Genomic DNA, 20,592 nt, shown 5'->3' with positions numbered 1-20,592 from the left:
GGAAGACAACTTTTAGGGGGTTGAAGCTCCACCCCCATTGCTAGGGAAAGGAATTGCCTAGAGGGTGGTGCTTCAACCACCGAAATTTGTGTTGTAGCAAATTCCTAAGTTACACTAAGTGGCGCTATGAGTCATCACAAATCGCTATGTTGGGCATTAACTGGAAACTGGGTTCTGCAAAAATTTAAATTCCAATTAAATCTTAAATGTGGTAGGAAGCCAAGACCGAAAAACTTTTATTTTGTTTTTTCATAAATCAATTTCGTTTACCCATTCTCTTAAAACCTTTTACTAATTGATTAAAATCCGAAATTTTCTTATCTTTTATTCGAAAATTTATTCGAAACTTTATTCTTATTCGTTATTCGTTATTCTATTCGAATAAGACCCTTATTTTTATTCGTATTTGTTATTCGTCGAATAAATGAAAGTTATTCGTGATTCGACTACGCTCAAATCACGAAAAACCTTATTCGACAGAACACTGAAAGGAAGTATAGTTTAAACAGTTCCGCTCTTTAGTGCGAGGGAAGGGCGTTGGATAAGTGGACGTACCAAAACACTTTTAAGTCTTCTTTAAGGAGGCAAGTCAAACTAAGGAATCAGTGAACTATAGCTGAAGCCAAGGCTGTCAGTCGTGCCCAACAGCAGTAGCTGATCGTATTGTGCTTTTTATATGTTTTTATTCATTGAACACCATATTGTTTGTGCTTTATTGTCATAGTGATGGTTCAACTCAACCCAACTGAAATAAGCATGGCCCAAAATGTTTCTCTAAGACGGTCGGACGACCGCGTGCCTTTACTGTCAAATAATGGTCGTTTTCGTGAACCGCCACTTCGACACCTGTGGCTAGGCCTCCAACGCAGCTCCTGGTTCCTGATCGCCTTTCTCGCCGTCTTCATAACGTACCTATCTCTCGGTGCCTTAGTCTTTAGTTCCATGGAGCAGCCCCTCAATCGCCATTACCGTCTAGATATACGCAATCGCGTCGAAAAATTTCTCTTCAAATATCCATTGATTCCAGGTCTAAAACACCCCTTTAATGACTCACATGACTCTCAGGATTTTTCTTCCAGTTTCTATCTCTGTATTTTCTCCTCCTCCGTTTTACCCTGGGGAGGCAATCAAATATTTCCTATATGCCTGGGGAAAAAAAAATTATACGTATGGGTTAGAAGATAAGCTGTTCAAGGTTGATCATGAAAAAGAAAGACCTTGATTTGAAATGGCATTGACGTGTACTTAACAACCTTTAACATTTTATTTTATTTTATTTTAGAACAAGAATTAGACGCATTGTTAATGGATGTTGTCCAAGCGACAAATCGTGGAGTAGCTGTGACTCGAAACGTCTCTTCCGAACCCAACTGGAGCTTTGGCCAGGCCAGTCCCTCTTTTTCGCTGGAACTGTTGTCACGACTATCGGTATAAATAAGAATACAAAATATGTTTAAACAGCTGGATGAGATTTAATGCTTACATAATTTTCTCTAAATTTAGGTTATGGACACGTAACGCCCCTATCTGAGGGAGGCAAAATATTCTGCATCGTGTACGCATTGATCGGTATCCCTATGACGTTGATGCTCTTGACAGCCCTGGTGGACCGACTTATGGTTCCTAGTACCTGGTTGCTACGCTACCTCAATGCCAAACTAGGCCATCTATACCAGCCGTTCAACATTCGCGTCTTCCATCTTCTAGTCATCGCCACTGTCCTAGTCGTTTTCTTCTTTCTGGTTCCGGCTGGAGTTTTCAACGTTTTGGAACCCGACTGGAATTATCTCGACTCCATTTATTATTGTTTTATTTCTCTTACGACGATTGGATTGGGTGATTATATCCCGGGTGATTCGCCCTATCAGCCACTCAGACCACTTTACAAAATCGGAACAACCGGTAAAAAAAAAAAAGAAACCAACTGACAAACTTCATCAAAGTCGAAATGATTTAATATTTGATTCTATTCGAGAATAGTCTACTTTTTACTTGGTTTGGTCTTCATGGTACTTACGCTGACCGTATTTTACGAAATTCCCCAACTCAACGTCGGTTCCGTATTTCTCCTGAAATCTGATGAATATTTGGCAAATACGTCAACTGACGACTCGGAAAAGGCACGGATTCAGGGTGGCCCTTCTCTCGGCATAGTAATGCCCTCGTCACTGGGCTCCAGCACAACCTCGGCTGTACCATTCGGTAGCTATGGTAATGCTATTGTTCTGCGTATATGCAAACATTTTCGAGCTCTTAATGTATTCCTTGACTGCTGATTTTACAGGGGCCGGGTATGGTGCAATTGAAGAAGAATCAGGTCGACCCAGCCATCAGATAGTTCGTGTTAAATCACGCCGAGAAGAGGACTCACCTAGTCGCGAAGACACAACCCCTGTTCACATAAGACCTTAAGACGAATTTTCATTTGAAAACCCAGGACCTAATTCCTAATTCCAATTTCTCTTGTTTTTTTTTTCTTTTATTTGTTTCAAGATTCGATTTTCCTTTCCTATTTGTCGACTCCTTAAAAAAAAAATTTCATTTACATTAGAAGTAAGGCGCGAAAGATAACTGCTCAGCGCAATGTTCCGCACTAGTATTTATTGGTTAATTGATTCAGTGTACTCGCGGTGGCAGCCGATAAAAACGCTGTTGTTTCCGTTTTTAAAACTGAATTTAAAGTTTTAAACGGTCAATTAAATACATTCTTCAATTGACATCCAGTCGCATTCCAAGTCCATCTTTTAATGCCTAATATTCAACAATTCGATTTAAAATATAAAACTTACATTGGGGTTGAAGGCAGATTTAATATTTAAACAAATCTCAGATATTTATTGTTTTTGTTTAGGTAAATATATACAAAATAAAAATTTTCTCAACCAAAAATACAATTCCATAGAAGAATTTTTCCGTGCGGAAACGGGATTTATACAGTCATCCGTGAAAGTTTCTTGAGCAGGTAAATGGCTCTATACGTTTTAAGTTTAATTTGACGGAAGGGATACTACGGTGCCTACCGTACCCCCAATATTTTACGCTTTTTTCTCTTTTTCTTTCGTAGGTAAAGAAAGAGAAGAAAAGAAAGAAAAAGAGTCAGAATTTAAAAATAACTATTGAATTGCATAATGTTCCTATACCTAAAATTCATTGTTACTTGAAATTGAAATTCATACTTACAATTTGTTTTACGAAAAAAATTGAAATTGGTGGAAACACCGGTGCCATCTGGGAACCAAACCCTTTTTAAGCTCTTGTAAGTTTGCAAGCGTGGATACCCAGAGAATGAGAGACCACCCTTTTTTCTCTAATCTGTCTGACAGCTGCCTTACTCTCTTTTACCTTTTTAGCGTATATTAGCAAGAGCTTAGGGTGCTTGGTTGCTAGATGGCACCGGCGTTTCCACCAATTTCCCCTGCTGCTCGAATTATAAAGTATCTTTTTAACTATCTTATTTCACTAAGATGTATGTACATGGTTGGAATAAGCGTAAAAAATTGGATTTATTGATATTTTTTATTAATATTTTAATGAAAATACTTCACCCGACTAGCTTTAACACGGCGAAATAGGCGAAGAGTCCCGTCCTTTAGTTAGAGTAGTCCATGGTTAAACCACAGACTTTAGATTAGAAAGATGGCGACTAGATCCATTAGGATAATGCTCGTGACTCCCGCTGCGGCGCTGCGAACGGTTTAGAGGAGACTTTTTAGTGAATTTTCCTTTATCCCTACTGATTAGAGTCTTCACACATCTTAAATAAATTTTTTTTTTAAAAAACACGCGGAAATAGTTTCCGCACACCCATGATTTTTTTTTCAGTTACGTACCTTTAAAGGTAATAAAGTTATTGAGGTTTGAATTTTTTCTTGTTTTTTTACCAGGCCGGGGTAATATTGGACAGACGCCTGTACCATGTTAGACAGGGTATTAAAAGAGGGATGGGATGAATAAAAAATTATGAAAAAATCAGGAAATATAGATGGTAATGTAGTTAAACCCCAAATAAATTTTGGAAATGATATCTTTAAAGCTGAAACAGTTTTCTTATAGGGAAAGAATTACAATTTTTGTATGGGGCGAGAAAGGAAAAAAATGTAGGTGGCGCTGAAGTCTCTCGTTAACAAAGGACAATTTCCCTGTCCTAAATTACCCCGAGAGACCGTCCTCCACTAAAATATCGTCTAAACTATAATACTTAAAAATAAAAATTTGGGTGAATACTGTAGGCAAATGACTAGCCTATGTTTTTGTTAGTAGGGAAAAAATTTGCGCATTTTTCCCTTGTTTCTTTATTTCTTGAATACCTCAGGAAAAAACCATGAGACTTTCATGAAACTTATAACTGTTAATGCTTACACTACAAAGAATAATCTGTAGAAAAATTGGATTTTTACAATCTTTTTTACTATTTTTACCGACCCTGTCTAACGTGGTACAGTGTCCAATATGGGTCCGGTCTCTACTATTTGATCTCTGTAGCTATACTTCCAATTATTTTTTTAACGTCCTCAGGATTATTTGATTGGACCTTTAACGTAGGAAATGACAAGACGGTGTAAATGCTTGTCAGCTTCAGATTTATGTCGGAGTTAGGTCTAGGTCGAGCTATATTGTCGTATATTGTATACATAGTAGCGCATAATAGGCACAGGGCTATGCAGCGCGCGTCTGTTAATAGTAGGCTATAGCATTTGAAATACAAAAACACTATAAAATGTGTTAAATGTAATAACGCAGGCCTATAGACTCCGAACTTCAAATATTACGGGCAATATTAAATGGTTAGTCATTGACTCTTTTCTAGAACCCTCCCCCCCCGTTTCATTTTAAAGACCTTAGAAATTAAGGAGTTATGCCAAATGTATGTGTAGTCTAATTAGCTAATTACAAATTTATACCATAGGCCCAAAATTTTTTTCAAGTAAAAAACAAAACAATGCAACTATCGGCGGATCGTTTTTAGCGTACGAGTTTTAACTTATAGAAATACGCACCTTGTCTCCCTATTTTTACCTGTCGGCCTATCATATTAAGCATGTTACTAGACACAAGGTGGTAGCAGATACATGCACCTGAAGTTAAAATTAAAAATTACAAGCGTAGCCTATTTACTGAAATAAGTTGTTATGGTAATACTATTAGTAATCATGCGATATTTATTCTATTTAGAGATTAACGTCTTTTATTATAATCATTAACCCACTTTAAAAACTAGGCTACACTAGAGAGTGTTTTAAGGTTAACGTAAATATTACTTTAAAAACATTAAATACTTCTAAAAATTTTCCACGACTACGTGTTCTTCTTTTTCAACTTTTTTACGTAACAACTATTTTCAAGAAATATTTGGCGCATCCGACAAACAGATTTGATCCAACTGTAAACGCGCTCACTCATTGTGGGGGTGGGAGGTGAAACGCCGCGATATACTCTTTAAGCATTTCAACTGGGCACGCCAGAGAGACTGGAAGTAATCTCTTCAACGTTATAACTTGTAAAGGAGAAGAATCCTTTGATTTTCTTGGTTTTGATAGAGAAACACTCGCCTGGGTGTCATGGAAGCCCTGGTAATGCTAGTCAGATCTGACACCCTACATGACGTTGAAGAGCCAGTAAAACGGCCAACGTGTTTGATCATTTGGAAATGGCAAAACACTGTTAAGGTCTGAGTTAATCAAGTAGTCTGCTACCTTGCCTATGTCTGAAAACCAGCTTCATTAACAATAGCGGATATTCATTAATTTGAAATCAAAATAACGATGTATAAAATCATACCACAATTTCTACTTTCTTCTTCTTACTTCTTCAATTTTGTTTGAGAATTTTGAACAGGTGAAGTATGACATTTGAAAAAAAATTAAACTGAAAAAACAGGCTTAATTCTATATTTCTCTTTGTTAATGTCAGAAGTGGTGCTAAAGGCCCAACCAATTGAACCGGAATAGGCTGTGCTGGCGTATATTGCATCTGTGGCAATTTCGCTGAGAATAGAAAATCGGTTATTGTTTACTTTCCAATTTCCAAAGCATTTTTGGAACGAATTCACTATCATGTTCAATATGATCAGCAGGAACTTCCATGGAAACGCGTGGCTCATTCAAGTGGACCTCAAGCTCATCAAGAATTTTTGTAGGTCCTACTAATTTGTTTCGAAAACCGATAAATACAAAGATTGGCTTCCTCGTTTTTTCATGCTGATAACTGATGGTCGACTGGCACAATTATGACATCTACGTCGTTTCTGAGGGATCTGGTTTTGGTTGCATTGAGTTGCGCATACCTTGATCATGCAAAGATTCACCTGGTTATCAATCAAATATCGTCACAAAGATATTAAATGATTCACTTTTCCATCGCGGATAGCTCTGTATCGCATTTGAATTCATATTTTTACTGTCAATGTCTGAAGTCTCCGATTATATCCATAAAAGTTGATGCAACCCTTTTTAAATCTTGGATCCAAGATCATTTCTGCAATGCAAAAACGAGATAAATGAAAAATAAAATTGAAACAAAAGGTATTTGTAAAAAAATATTACCAAGAACATAAATTACGTCATTTAGTATAGAGGAATTGGCGTTCTAATGATTTCCGCAGAGCTTCACAAAATCATTAGGTTTCTTCACGATTCAGCGTCAGTTGACTTGCCGGATTCACCACTTCTGCTCCATTTCGATTTTTGGTGGCCGAAGTGAGATTGTTTATTAAACCAATAATGTAAGCATGAATCGCATTCCTAATGGTTCAAAAGTCAGCATGCAAAAGGTTTGAAGGGATCACAAAAAGCTTAAAGATGGCTACGAAATTCCGTAACAAGACGAGTCGAAAGGCTGTAAGAGCGCCATGCTTTTTCGAAGTATTGAGACGAGTGCAAAAAGTTAAATCTTTATCAATCGCTTGAATAAACTTTGCCAACATGAAGAATGTTCTGTTCCAACGGGTTGCCTTTTCGGATGGAAGGCGGAAGTCCACTGCATTGAAAACGTTGAAAGTGCTCAGAATACTTTTTACAATGTAGTTGACGGGTTTGCTAACATAAAATCATTAACATCACTTCTCCCTTGATAAAACAACTGAATGCTATTGTTGATAATTGAAGTTCACCATTATTTGTTTTAATTACCAACACGAGTGCTTAAAAGCCATATTTTTTAACTAGTCAAAGCTTATGAGCCACACAGTCAGAAAAATTAGATTATAGCACTTAGTCAGTTTCCTGGCCAGTTGAATTTACCCTTGGTGTATAAGATCACACATGGGATGGAATCTGTAGATGGCATCATTCCTTAAAATACATTTTTTAACGTCTTGAAATTCCACATTTTCATAAACATCTTGCAAGGCAGTCTCTATCATATAATTTATAACACCCATTTCTTAAGCAACAGACAAAGTGGATCCTCTTCGTTTTATTTATCATTCAATGTAGATCCTTCTATTCAAGACTCATTTACTCGCAACATAAAAATGTTGTGGTTAAAAGACGGTAAAAGGCATTACCATATCTTGCGCGATAGAATTTCTCAATTGAAAATTTTGTATTTGTATACATAAAGAATTTCTGTGGTATTCAACTATATGTCCATTTACAGAGAGTAGATTGCTATTGCTTTTTTATTATTTTTTAAAGAAACAAGGCCGATTAATTTTGGTGGTGCAAGGGCGAAATCCTTGCCCGGGGGAAGAATGGAGGAAAGAGAACAGGGAAGAACAAAGGGGTCCGTCAGTTTTCCCTCTTCTATTCTTACCTCGGGGCAGGATACGCTCCATGCGACGCGAGAAGAAATACAAAAATGTAATACAAAAATCGCCAAAAATCGGCGTTTCATTAAAAAAATTTGAAACTTTGCTCAATTGTAGACATAGTTATTTTCCTTTTGTGCAAGTTTCAAGTAAACATTTACAAATTTGAATTTTTGGCAATTTTTTCAGTGCCACACCCATTCGTATGGAAACATATGGCGGAAGCACCAATATTTCCAAACTTAAAATCTATGGATTTTCGGGTAAAGTGCTATTCACAAAAATTTCAAAAAAATCAAGGTGAAAGCATGTTATTCCCTCTGCAAGTGGCTTTTTTATGTTTTTCTTTGCGATAACTCAAACGTGAGTTATCGCGAAAAAAAGAGGAAAACTGGCCTCTAAGCCGCCGTGTTAAAAGCTTAGGGTGGGTAGTGTACTTATTTTATGCAGTTGGCCTATCCTTAACCTGTCTCATACACACGCAAATTTTTCATAGCCCAGAGGTGTTCAGAATTAGAGATACTTTCCTATTATCTCTCTTGTGTTAAAATTTTAGGCAGTCGACCACTTCCTGGGTCTCAGCAGGCACCAACGCAAACTCCTCGTCATCACTCACAGACTCATCATCCTCTGATAATTCACTACCCGGCAATACATTGCGATACGCTACATTGCGAATAAAAATCCATACTCGTCAGTAACAACCAATGCTGTCTGGGGACAAATGCTCTTTCCTTCAAAGTTTTCAATGAGATTTTCATTTAAGTCAACTAAAGTTTAATTTTTACTCATTTTATTGTTTTATATTACTTTACATAAACTTGAAATAGCTAAGAAGTTAGAAACAAAACGTTATCTCTACTCTACTCAATGAAACCACAAAAAATATTTATCCCAATTTGAATCGTTTTCCATAAGTTTCACATCAGACTACAAGGCATTTCCACTAGAACGAATCCAAAAAGAACGGCCATAAATTTTATTATCAGTTTCAGCCATTTCAACTGTGTTGGGACGAACAATTCTAGCTAAGTCAGCCTTATCACTTCAAAGTACTACAAGTGTAGGGAGTTCGGTGGTTTGATGCGTAGTATATAAAAAATTAAATCTAATAAAAAAAAAACACATTATAAAAAATTGAAGTTCGTTTCCATTCATTCAATTTGGCAATACTCTTGTTTGTGTTTTCCATCTCTGATGTACAGTCTAAGAGTTATTTCAAAAATTAATTTTGAAAGTGCCTCATAGAGGAGGGGATGTAATTTAATACGTAGTTTTAGGGGAGGAGGTCAACATACTTCAATCTATTACAAGGGGGAGGGAGTCAAAATTCAGTAAAAACCCACCTTCGTAGTATGTGAACGCTGAACGGACCCCAACAGTTGGTGATTTGTTAAAATATCTATATACTTTAACGTTAAAGTAATTGGAGATGACATGTAGCTAGTCAATGTCATGCCAAAAATTTTGTTTGAAAGGAAACTTTATTGATCCGCATAACCAGCCCGACAACTAGCTTCGAAAGGCTGGTGAACATATAGACGATACAACAGTCCTTGAAGCCAATAATAAATAAAGAACATGACATGGAAGACGAACAGTGTCCCGCGCTAGCCCGAGTCACCTAATTGATTCGTATGGGTTAGTTACTAACTGTTGCTGCAAAGGATCATTACGAACGTAGATGTTGTAGTTCGACGATTATTCCTTTGACGTAACAGTTGGTCCGACTTGGCAAATTCAAAATCCAATGGAGTTACTGGAACAAATCCAGGTGTGCCGTATCCGAGCATGCATGGATTTTCAAACTTAATGGTATATCCGATTCGATTCTTTCTAAAACTCCCGACGATCCAATAAATTAATAACATGTGGAGGCATTGGAATTGATCTAAAAAATAGTTATTTTTTAGTTTTTTAAATGATTATAGTCAATATGTTACCAAACAATTGCCTTTCCAAGTATTCAAGAATGATAAAATCACAGTTTCATTTGCAGGTTGTCCCCATAAGTTACATTTATCACTGTTTGGGTAGCCAATACACTATCATAGATATTCTAACTTTTCTTCTTTATCATATCTTAGAAAAAATAAGTGTTAATATTTAATTTGACATTTATTTCATTTTAATGTTAAACCAAGTAAACCTAATCAACCCAACGTAACCAAACGACCACAACCCGCTACCCGACATTAACACCTTAAATCAATCCTCACCTTCATCAATAAAGCCAATCCTCAATAGAAGCAAAAAAAGCGGTGGAGATGATAACAACCCTTCATTATAGGACCTCATCAGTATCTAATAGGACATAATCGTCAAAGCAGGTGTTATACAGAACCCGAACGGGTTAATTTCTATTGTGACCAACGCAACTCGATTCAGTCGCATTCGAACGAACGCTGCAGTTCGAAATAATCCACTTAGCAGTAGGGAAAATTTAGCAAAAAAACACACGCAAAAACTAAAGAAACACAGCAATAAGTAAACAGCAAGGAGCAACTCGACTAAAAAAAATATGGTGACTGACAGTGCTCCAAAACAACGCAATAACTGTCTCTTCAAGCGATTAACTTAGTCGGAGGATACCTGGAGGAACATTTCAGTACATTCGCTAACGTACACCACCGTTTAGGGCAAACGGTATATCTCAGAAAAGTGTGTCGACAAGTAGCATAGTGTACCAAAAGGTAAAGAGTACAGATGACATTTTTCTGACCAAACATAAAAAGTGTGTCAACAAGTAACATAGTGTACCAGAGGAAGAGAAGAAAGAGTTCAGATGAAATATTTTTACCCAAACGTAGAGCAATAACGCAATACACTAGTTCAACTGAACAGTCAAGAGTTCTTCGCAACAGTTTTGCAAAGGCAAGATGCCGTAACGGTGAGCTAACTCACACAGTTGGGAAATGTCATCGAAGCCACATGCTAAACAGTAATTTTCCAGCAAAACACCGGTATAAATAAACTTCACCATGTCCGTGAGCAATTCAAAGGCAAATCAACTATGATACTACTCCACCAGTGGCTGATTCCTTCAGACTGCAGCGAAACAAAGATTAAAAGTACATGTTTCTAATACACAAAATATCATTCAAGGTTTTACCACAAGGAAACTGAAATGTGGCGTCACACAATTCTTAAGCTAAGAAAAGTTTGTCAACTTGGATTGGAATTGAACGTGAGTAACATCAAATTACAGAGGAAGCTGTTAGGTGTTAAGCCGCTACCAACGGACGAGGTACAGCAGGTCAAATGAAACACATTTTTTAAAGTAACAACATTTCTGTTGCAACAATAAGAAATCAAATATGTGTTACAGATGTACATGTTGAATGGGAAGAAATCTAATGCAAAAGAGTCTGAAAAACTGCTACCTTTTCTGTTGATGACGAAAAAAACTCCCAACGACGCCGAAAGAAATTTCAGTTGCCGTTGGACGTTTTCTTGATGATGAAAGAAGTGGACAACTGAGATGGCAATAAAGAAACTGAGTCTTCCAACATGTTATGAGTTGAAATTTTTTCGTGGAAAACCCACTAACGGTAACAAGTAACTATAGTTTTGTTGCAAGGAATGTGATGAGCGTACAACCTGTGAACAAACCACAAAAAAGATAGGTTGTTTCCAACTGCTTTGACAGAGAAAGAGACATACATTTGGTTGGTAAGGCGGTTGGCATAAGGCGGTTGGCAACGACTGTGCAGAGTACACGAGTAAGGAACATGAAATTATGTGCTATTTCCGCTGTGTCATTGAAAGGTTGCTGTAATGTGACTTAGCCACACAGTACAGATACATTGCATAAATTATCAAGACACTGGGAAGCGGTGGTAACGAGTGTCAGATAGGAGGCGATGTTCTATTGCTTGAAAAATAAATAAAGGTACCTGAAATTGGTGTACTTGTTCCAGTGTTCATTTTCAGTGACACGTCCATCTTCAAAACAACGAATAAAGCCGTCACATCTCCTAGGTTGGCAAATATAATGCCCTGTCCTGGAGAAATGTGTGCTATAAAACCCAAAAGGTGAGAATGCAGTCACACTTACTAATACCACTTTCATGTTTAGCAACAATGTGTAATGTGAGCTTGCAAGACGAAGTCGTGAGACTGGCATGTTTGAACTCTATTTGAACCAACTGTTATTACTAAAATCCGCCACATTTTTTAAATGTAAATCAGTCAGTTAACTTTCCCCCCAATTCATGAAGTGATACCGCGCAGAGTAGAATTGTGGCACCCGCAGGACTGACATTCTATGGCATTGCTCATCCGCGAGAACAATTTTCATGTAGTTAGCCAGCGTCTTGGTTGTCTGACCAACAGGAAGATTCCAGGCCGTCAGTCATTCGCTGCTGGCGGATGTTTCACCGCATCTACGTTTTTCCAATGAAGTAGACATTAATATACGAGTGAAACAAAAGGGCATTACAAAAAATTCAATAGCTTACTGATTGCAAGTGCGTTCTGGAAATATCAGAAGAAAAATGTTTCTTCCTTCATAACATTTCTGTGTTTTGATTGTCTTCTTTGTAATAGCAAATACTTGGCTTACACTCTCAGACTTTAGTTCTTAATTCCAAATAGTTACTCTTTGTTGGACAAGTAGGATTTCTAGTATATACCAGGGCTGTGTATATAAATAAAAACACAGACGAGGGCCATATACTATATTATGATGCGGGGTACCACTGAACAAACATACTAAACACTAGACACATGAACAACAACATGAAACATGAATAGCAGGTCATATGTCATGACACCTTTGTGACAACAACAGGTGCGTGTTTGTGCGGCAAATTTTGCAGTGTTTGGAGGGTAGTCTCAGTGCAGAGCAATCTAAAATGGTGAGAAGGAAGCGACACAGCCATTAAGACAAAAATTGAGAATAAATCTTTTGAAAAAACACATTCAACTACGTGTTAAACTACAAATGACGCAGTAATTATCACCGTGGAGTATAGACAGTTCTAAAATGAGGCATCGGAAAAGATGACCAACGACATGCAAAGTGTTAAAAAAATCACGTGCGTGGAAGAGCTGGAGCCAACAAAAATAGTTTCCCTGACAGTTTTCTGGCACGGAATGAAACATTATGGCACGTAAAGACTCAACTTAGTAACGTCCTAGTGCAGACCCATCAGGGGCAACGTGCATGACTACTATCCTGGTTGGGAAATGCAGCACGAGACCAACTTCATTCGGAGATATTCCAAATTCCAGATGTTATCCAATTACACCAACAAGAAGTGGTCTCAACTTGTGTGTAACCAAAAACAGATGGAGAAAACAGAGCAAAAAATACACTGCTCCTGGAAAGGCATGGCTCAGATATGAGTATGTAATCCGTGGCTAGTTTCGTAAATTGTTAACTCATTTATTTTTTTAATAATTTTTTTAACATAACATTTTTTTTTACACAGACGATTTCAAGGCGGCAAAGAGAAGATTAACTGTTACAAAAAGACAATATGGTATGAATACCAGTAAAAATGAAGAGAAGGAAGAGATAAGTAGAGGAAACCGATGTAAAAACCTATGGTATAGATGGAAGTTGACAATCGGGGATCGAAATGAAATCAGAGTGTTTCCGATCACAAATTAGATTATGATAATTGTTCAGTTTTCTTGTGCCACATATTACTGGCTGTGCAACGTTTTGCTGTAAGCGTGGAAAACAACTGCCCCTTCATCTACACACAATGAACGACTTGCAATTCTGGTATTGTAGATGTTTTTAAGTCCTATACTTAATTTTTACTTAGCCACAGCAACTGATTGTCAAACGAAGGCTCCCACTGTTTCACAAAATAAGATTAGCAATAGGAAATACAATACGCTAACATGAATATAGAATTTTTGTTACCTTACTAATTAATCTGTAACCCATTTTGAAGTTAACAATGTTGATTTATTGACATGTTGAAGAGAAACATGGCATTAGCATTATCGGATTCCTTTGAATGGTCATGTCAAACACTGCACCTGCAGTCACCTATTGGGTTTCGTTTACAAAAAAGTAGGAGTGATTAGAATTACCGTCATGTAAAAGAGAAGAACAGTTTGACGTATACAATTGAAGCACATGAAGAAACTTCCGTAATTTGTCAGCTTAAAGTGCTTAAAGTTACACGATTCGAAACCTACCGCAGTAAATGACAACAAACATCCACCAAAAATTTCATCACTAACATGGTGACTAACTTAACACATCACAACAACAAATCACTACAAACCTAAATTGCGAATACAAAAATATCGCAGTCACTTTCTGTTTGCCAGTACACAACACAAAACTAGTTGCCACAGACTTCACTTTCAGCCTTCAATTTGTAAACAACAGACTAAGTATGTCTATAAACTTAGGATGTTTCGCTGATAGATGGCGAATGAGTCAAGTCGCCGAACTTCCCCTTCTCCGAAAAATCAAACCTTAATATCTATTTTTTTCCTCCAAGTTTATATAAAAAATTTCAACATAGCTGAACTCGCCTTTAAAAACTCTATTTCTATAAATTTTTTCCTTATTTTGCTGTAAAAAAGCCGAAAAAAGCCTATCCGACAGGCTTTAACACGGCAAGATAGGACAATTGTCCAGTCCTTTAGTATAGAGTAGTCCATGATTTCGTCTCAATAATGCAGCAGACAACGAACGTGTACTTGAACAGAGATTCTTCGAGTACCACTTTCTTCACGAAAACGATATGATGTATGGTATTACCGAGATTGAAGCTATTGCGCAATCGACTTCGAGACATGAACGCACCTGTTGCGGAGAGCCAGATTAAGACAAAGATCATCTGTACTATTCCATCTCGCTATCGAGGCTTCATGTTGGCATGGGACAGTGTTCCTATATCAGACCAAACTATTAATTCCTTGACATCTCGCCTACTGAAGGAGGACAGTTTGGCGAAGCAATGGAAAAGAGGAAAGATGGACCACCAAGACGCTGCATTTTTCACACGAAATTGGCCACCAGATAGATAGACTGACTCTCAAGCACCACGTGGTCTTGGACGTGGCAAAAACGGACGGACGCAGATCATGGAAAGGCGATCATTCTGGTAGAAGAAAACATCACTAAAAGGTCTGCACATATCACAGATGAAACTGCCCCCAACGGTGTCCACCCGTTTCAAAACTTGAAGTATGTCGCCAAAGGATCAGAGACGAGAATAATGACAAAGTTTCCGACACCAAAACTTAAACAGCAGTCACTTTTCAAAAAGGAAACGCCTCTGTCAAAAGAGATGATGCTGTCGAAGACTCCGCCTACATATCCCCAACATGCTTTCTATCGAAATGCACACATGACTGGTTTGCAGATTCTGGTGCAACTGGAAACATGACTGACAAACGCTCATTCTTTACTCCAATGCTACATGACACATGGGCCGTGAAAAGTATTTGTTTATCTCGTCTATATGTACGCGGCCGTGGAACAATTGATTTCTTAGATACAGTCAATGGAATCAAAAATACCGGAATCGCAAAAGCTGTTAAAAGACGTACTAAGTATTGCTGAAGATGTTAAAATTGTCTTTAGAAACCAGAAGAATTTTAACATTCGTTTTGCGGTCATTGAGCAAAACGGCGGTAAAAGCAGGATACTGGACCTGAAAATAACCAAATTCTCGCTGGACGACGTCAACAAAAAGATGGTAAGAACTGTTTCAAAATCAACCTGCAGTCAAAGAGCAACAAGTAATAATGGCCAAGTGTTTTATGTTTGAAACATGTATTCAAACATGTTGGATCTTAGATATACTGTGTTCCAAAACTGTTCCCATAATGAAGTCGATTGTGACAAAAAAAAACAAGAATGAAATATACGTCTAAAAGAAGCAAAGTGGCAAGTTTTTGGTTAAATAGCTGAGATGTTCCATGTAGTGACAGGTATCGCCTTCTATCATAATAAGGAAATTTATTGCCCATTTAACTATTTAATACGGACTCTATCCATAGGTTGCTCAGATTGGGAAATTCTTCGCTGCAAAAATATTGGTTTTAGTCGGCATTCTGCTCACCAAAACAGCGGAGGAGGATGGTGAACGTAAGAAACGGCGTTAATGAGAAGTTATAAAAAAAACTAGAAATATCAGCTTTCAAACAAGCACATCCAGAACTACAGGACACGAAATTTTACTATGTATTTTGAAAAAAAAAATTGTGTTATATGAATTGAAACACGCCTACTTATTCAAAGAAAGATCTTAGAAATCTAGAAAGCTATATTGCCTTAATATTATGACGACATTTGTGACCCACTGTACATTAATGTGAAGACGAGGGAAAACTTCATAGAAAATTAGGAAATCAGTGTGGTATAACAGTTAAAAATTGTAAATGAACTATGTTCGTATTATCAGGTGGTCAAAATATGTTTTTCTAATCAACTAATAACTGGTGTAGCGTTGGACCTTTTCAAATAAGCTTGACTTTCCTTATTATCCGATACCCAGCAAAGGCTCTAAAAGTGAGGTGCTAGTTCCTTGGATGGAGTAAGTGGAAAAGCCTCAATTCTTGAACTTGGTGCAACTCGTGTTGACTGCAGTGCGAAACTTGCATTAAATTCAAATAGTAAAGTAAGAGTTATCCCACTCTAGCGGTCTTGGGGAATGTGAAACACGTTTTACCCGAAAACTATGACCAATCTTGAAATCGGATAGTGTGTGGGTCCATGTTTTGTGAATCTCTTTTATACATCATCTACACAACGCTAGCGCCATTTGAGATGTCAATTTCTACGTTCTTTTTCTCGGTGTAGACCCCTTTTTACTTAAGTGGCAGCTTAACGCAAAGTCAAATATCTTATCTCAACAGTGGTGTGGTTGTGGTGGTGGTTACGCAAACGTTTGGGTGATAGGTGGAAGTTGGTTGATAAAATAAGAAAAAATGTGGGTATTGTGAGTATTGTCATTGTTAATGAAATAAATAGTCGAGGGCGATAACTAAAGAAGAAGATAAAGTATCCAAACCCCGTTGAGAACACAAATCCACCCATCGTTTCCATACGGATCGTCAAACACTTCCTATGAGGAGTTCAACAACCCCTGATGAAAAGCCGCGACTTTGGAATCGTTTCCTGATAACTTCCAGGCGCTCAACTGGAGTTTCCTCGCCAGCAGCAGGGGATGCGGTTCTAAGAGATGAGAATGAATTAGAAAGGGATGTGAACGAAAAACGAGCGGGATATATGCCGAAATCTGCAGAAGAAGCGGAAACCAAGCCTGTGACTGCCATAACGGGCATACTAAGACCACATCTGCCTGATCCCGTCTAATCTTATCTAAGCAACGAGGGATTAAGGCAAAAGGAGGAAAGGCATAGCCTTTCAAGTCACTCCAATTCAACGCAAAGGCATTAGCTGCCAAAGCCTGAGGTTGCAGCAACCAAGACACAAAACGCGGAAGTTGAGCATTCCAAGCGGAAGCAAAAAGGTCGGTGTCAACATGCCAAATGTTTGTCAATTTCCGGAATTCATCTGACAACAGCATCCAAGTAGTAGTAGTAGTAGTAGAAGTAGTAGTATTATCCAAGAAAATGTTGAAGGAAATATGCGACGACAAGGCGGTGTAAATTTGAAGCGCAAATAATGCGCCCATCAACTCGAGTTAATTAATGTCAGAGACCATAATTAATCGGCCAGAGACCAAGGACCCCGAGACCGTATACCATCACAAAAAGCTCCCCATCCAAGAAAGGAGGCATCAGAGAAAATAACTAAATCAGGATTGGACGGAAAAAGAATTTTGCCGTTAACAAATCTCAAATGAGACGCTCACCAAAGTAAGTCGTCTCTCGCATACGTCGTAAGTGACACCAAATTGTCCAAATCCCCGTGGGAATGAGAAATGTAGAAAGCCTGAAGCTAACGAAAGTGCCCTTGGGCAAAAGGAACCGCGGGAATTGCCCAAGAAAAATTTCCCATGATCTTGGCGAGATCGCGAAGGCTTACTCGCCCAGACTTGTCCGACCAAAGGAAATCCAAACAGAGTTTGGAAATAGCGTCATCTTTGCCCAAAGGCAAAGAAAGTGAAAGAAGAATCCAGTCGATAATGAGACCGAGATACTCCAATTGTTGGCAAGGGTTAAGGCAGATTTTTCAAAATTAATAACAAAGTCCAGAAATTCCAAAACCTTCAGAACTAATTTTAATCCTTCAGCAAATTTGAAGACGACTGATTAAAAATCAAAATATCGTCCAAGTAAATGAGGTGGATGCCGCGTTCGCGGAAAAAGGAAAAAAAAACGGGTTTCAGCAATTTTGTAAACACACGAGGGGCTGAGCGAAGCCCAAAAGACAGACAAAGATAGTCATACAATGAATCATCCCAGAAAAAACGAAAAAAATTTTTAGCAGTAGGGAGACAGGGGAACCAAAAAGTATGCGTCCTTTAAGTCAATCTTAACTAGCCAATATCAATTTTGCAATACAAATTTTACAGAATCCAAACCCGCCTCCGTTTTGTAATGTTGATATCGTATAAATGAATTCAATTGTATCAGATTAATAAGGACCGCCATCCCCCAGACATTTTAGAGATCGAAAAAATATTTGACAAGATCAGAGATAACTGATGAAACCCTACGGATAACACCTTTGGCCAATAAAGATTCCACTTCGGCGTATCAAACCCACCGCATTTCGTCTGAAAAAACACAGCCCGTCTGCAAGGAATGTTGAATAGGAGGTGAGGCAAAATCACTCACATAACCATGCGTAACAATAAAGAGGACCCAAGGATTAGAACAAAACATGCTCCAAGCATGGGAAAAGAGAGCCAAACCGCCGCAAATAAAATTTGAATAGGTAAAAGTTGACCACCCTGTTCACCACCTGTTCGATGGAGTTTGCTTAGAAGATGATTGCCCGAAACCGTTTGCGTTCCTTGATTCCGGAAATCCATGAAAACTCTTCTCCGTTACCGTTGCCACCAGCAGAAGAACGGCCATGCAACTGGCTAGGACGAGAGCCGGAATTCCATCCACCACCAGAAGTGGGTTTAAAAAACGGTCCGCCACTGCGTCCATTTTTTTTTACTTTATCAAAGTCGTCAGCGTACTTGACATCGAATTCAAGAATTTTTTCCGAACAATCGTTCGTACTCACGTGTGTAAAACTGCGGTCATCCTTTAGAAGAGGGAGCAAATCTGGATTCACGTGACCAATGGCGTTACTACGCCTCAATTTGGAAACGGAGGCAAATGCATTGCCCAACAATTTTAAAGAGGTCTCCACACCATCCAAGAGGTTACTGTCTGACGGCAGCTGATTTCATATGTTCAACAAGGGTTGAAAAACGCCCAACAATTGAAATCGAACTGTTATTAATTATGTTCTGTTCTTTTCTCTTTCAGAGGCAGGTATGGTTTCAAATCAGGTTTATGATATTTATGATTGCTCACCTCGATGGATTTATCTAGTGAAGATGCGGATGAGTTAACATAGTAGGTAATTCAAATTCTGGAAGCTTATTGCCTCTATAATAAATAAGGAGAAAAAACAAGAGCGGTAAATCACTTTTCATTATAGCAGTTCTTAAGCAACAAGCACTGGGTATTTTGAATGAATGATACATTGCTGTTTTGATACAGAGTCCCAGGTTTCACATCCCTTCATAATTATTTAAATTGAACTATGATGTGACTTGCCATTGTTGCCAAAAACTTGCTTAGCTGAATTTCTTCAGATATGGTATTAATTTATATTAATTAAAGGTTAGGAAATGTCTACAAAAGAAGAAAAACAATTAGCTGCAATTTAAGCTTTTTTTAAAGCTTTGTTAAAGCTTTTTTTAAAGCTAAGTCGTAAACATCTTGGCCAACATGTTGGCTTTGGAAACAACAGAAAAAAAATTTTCTCCTAGAATTTGAAAACATAAATTTTCAAACGTTTTATCTCTGTGCATGATTTGTTGTCATTCCGTTTTAGAAAGATGGTCCTTTCAAAGTTCAAAATAAGAAAAGCCCGATTGATGGTTGAGAGACTCCATGCAAGCTGTTAGAGTCAGGGTTGCATTCTCAGCAAGCTTGACGGCCGAAAACTTCATCACTAAAATAGCTTGTCATCGTGAGGTTCTGGCTGGCCTACACAGGATCTTCCGTAACTCTTACAAGAGCCTATCAAAGGTATATTTTTGTAAATATTTTGTAAATATTATTTTTGTATATTTTTAAGTATATTTTCAACTGCATTGTCTTTCATAACATATGGGCTTTTAACGGGGTACGTATAGATATAATAAAAAAATGTTTACTTAAAATTATTTTCAAACCTTTTTTGGTGCTGCTGATCGGGGTGATTTTTTACCAGCCATGGCTGGGGCCCACAGCGAGCAGCATTACTCACAATTGCAGCTGGAATAATATTGAATGATCCTCATGAACATGGTTTTTATAAAGTAAAAACTTTCATCATTTGTAAATACTTATATTATTTTCCACTCAGGTAGAGGCGCTGCAGCCCTTGTTGCTCGTGCTGGAGCCCATCCTGGTGGTGGCATTCGTGGTCTTGGTGCTGCTGTGGGAGCCAATGCTGCTCAAGCCCAAGTTACAGCTGCACACATTGAAATGCTCCGAGATGCTGCTGATGGTTGGCCTTGGTAACCCGGACCATATTTCTGCTTCAGAAGAACAGGCTGTTGGTGCCCGTCTGGAAATGCCCCGTGATGCTGCTGATGGTAGCTTCGGTGCACCAGACCTTGTTGCTGCTGCAGGAGACCAGGCTGCTGAGGCCCGCCTTGAAATAGTTGAGAGTGCTGAAAGTGGCCTTGGTGCTGCTGCTGAAGACCAAGTTCCCGCTGTTGGAAGGGTCCCTGCTCCTGGTG

At 38.2% G+C, this 20,592-nt stretch overlaps 1 pseudogene; it reads left to right on the top strand.

Annotated features, from left to right (window-relative positions):
• Positions 1–612: 612 nt before the first annotated feature.
• Positions 613–2,583, top strand: LOC124344382 (annotated as a pseudogene).
• Positions 2,584–20,592: the final 18,009 nt, after the last annotated feature.

This window comes from Daphnia pulicaria, chromosome 6 (genome assembly GCF_021234035.1).
Source record: "Daphnia pulicaria isolate SC F1-1A chromosome 6, SC_F0-13Bv2, whole genome shotgun sequence".
Lineage (NCBI taxonomy): Eukaryota > Metazoa > Arthropoda > Branchiopoda > Diplostraca > Daphniidae > Daphnia > Daphnia pulicaria.
Note: the sequence above shows the minus strand (reverse complement) of the source record. Positions and strands in the feature narration are given on the sequence as shown.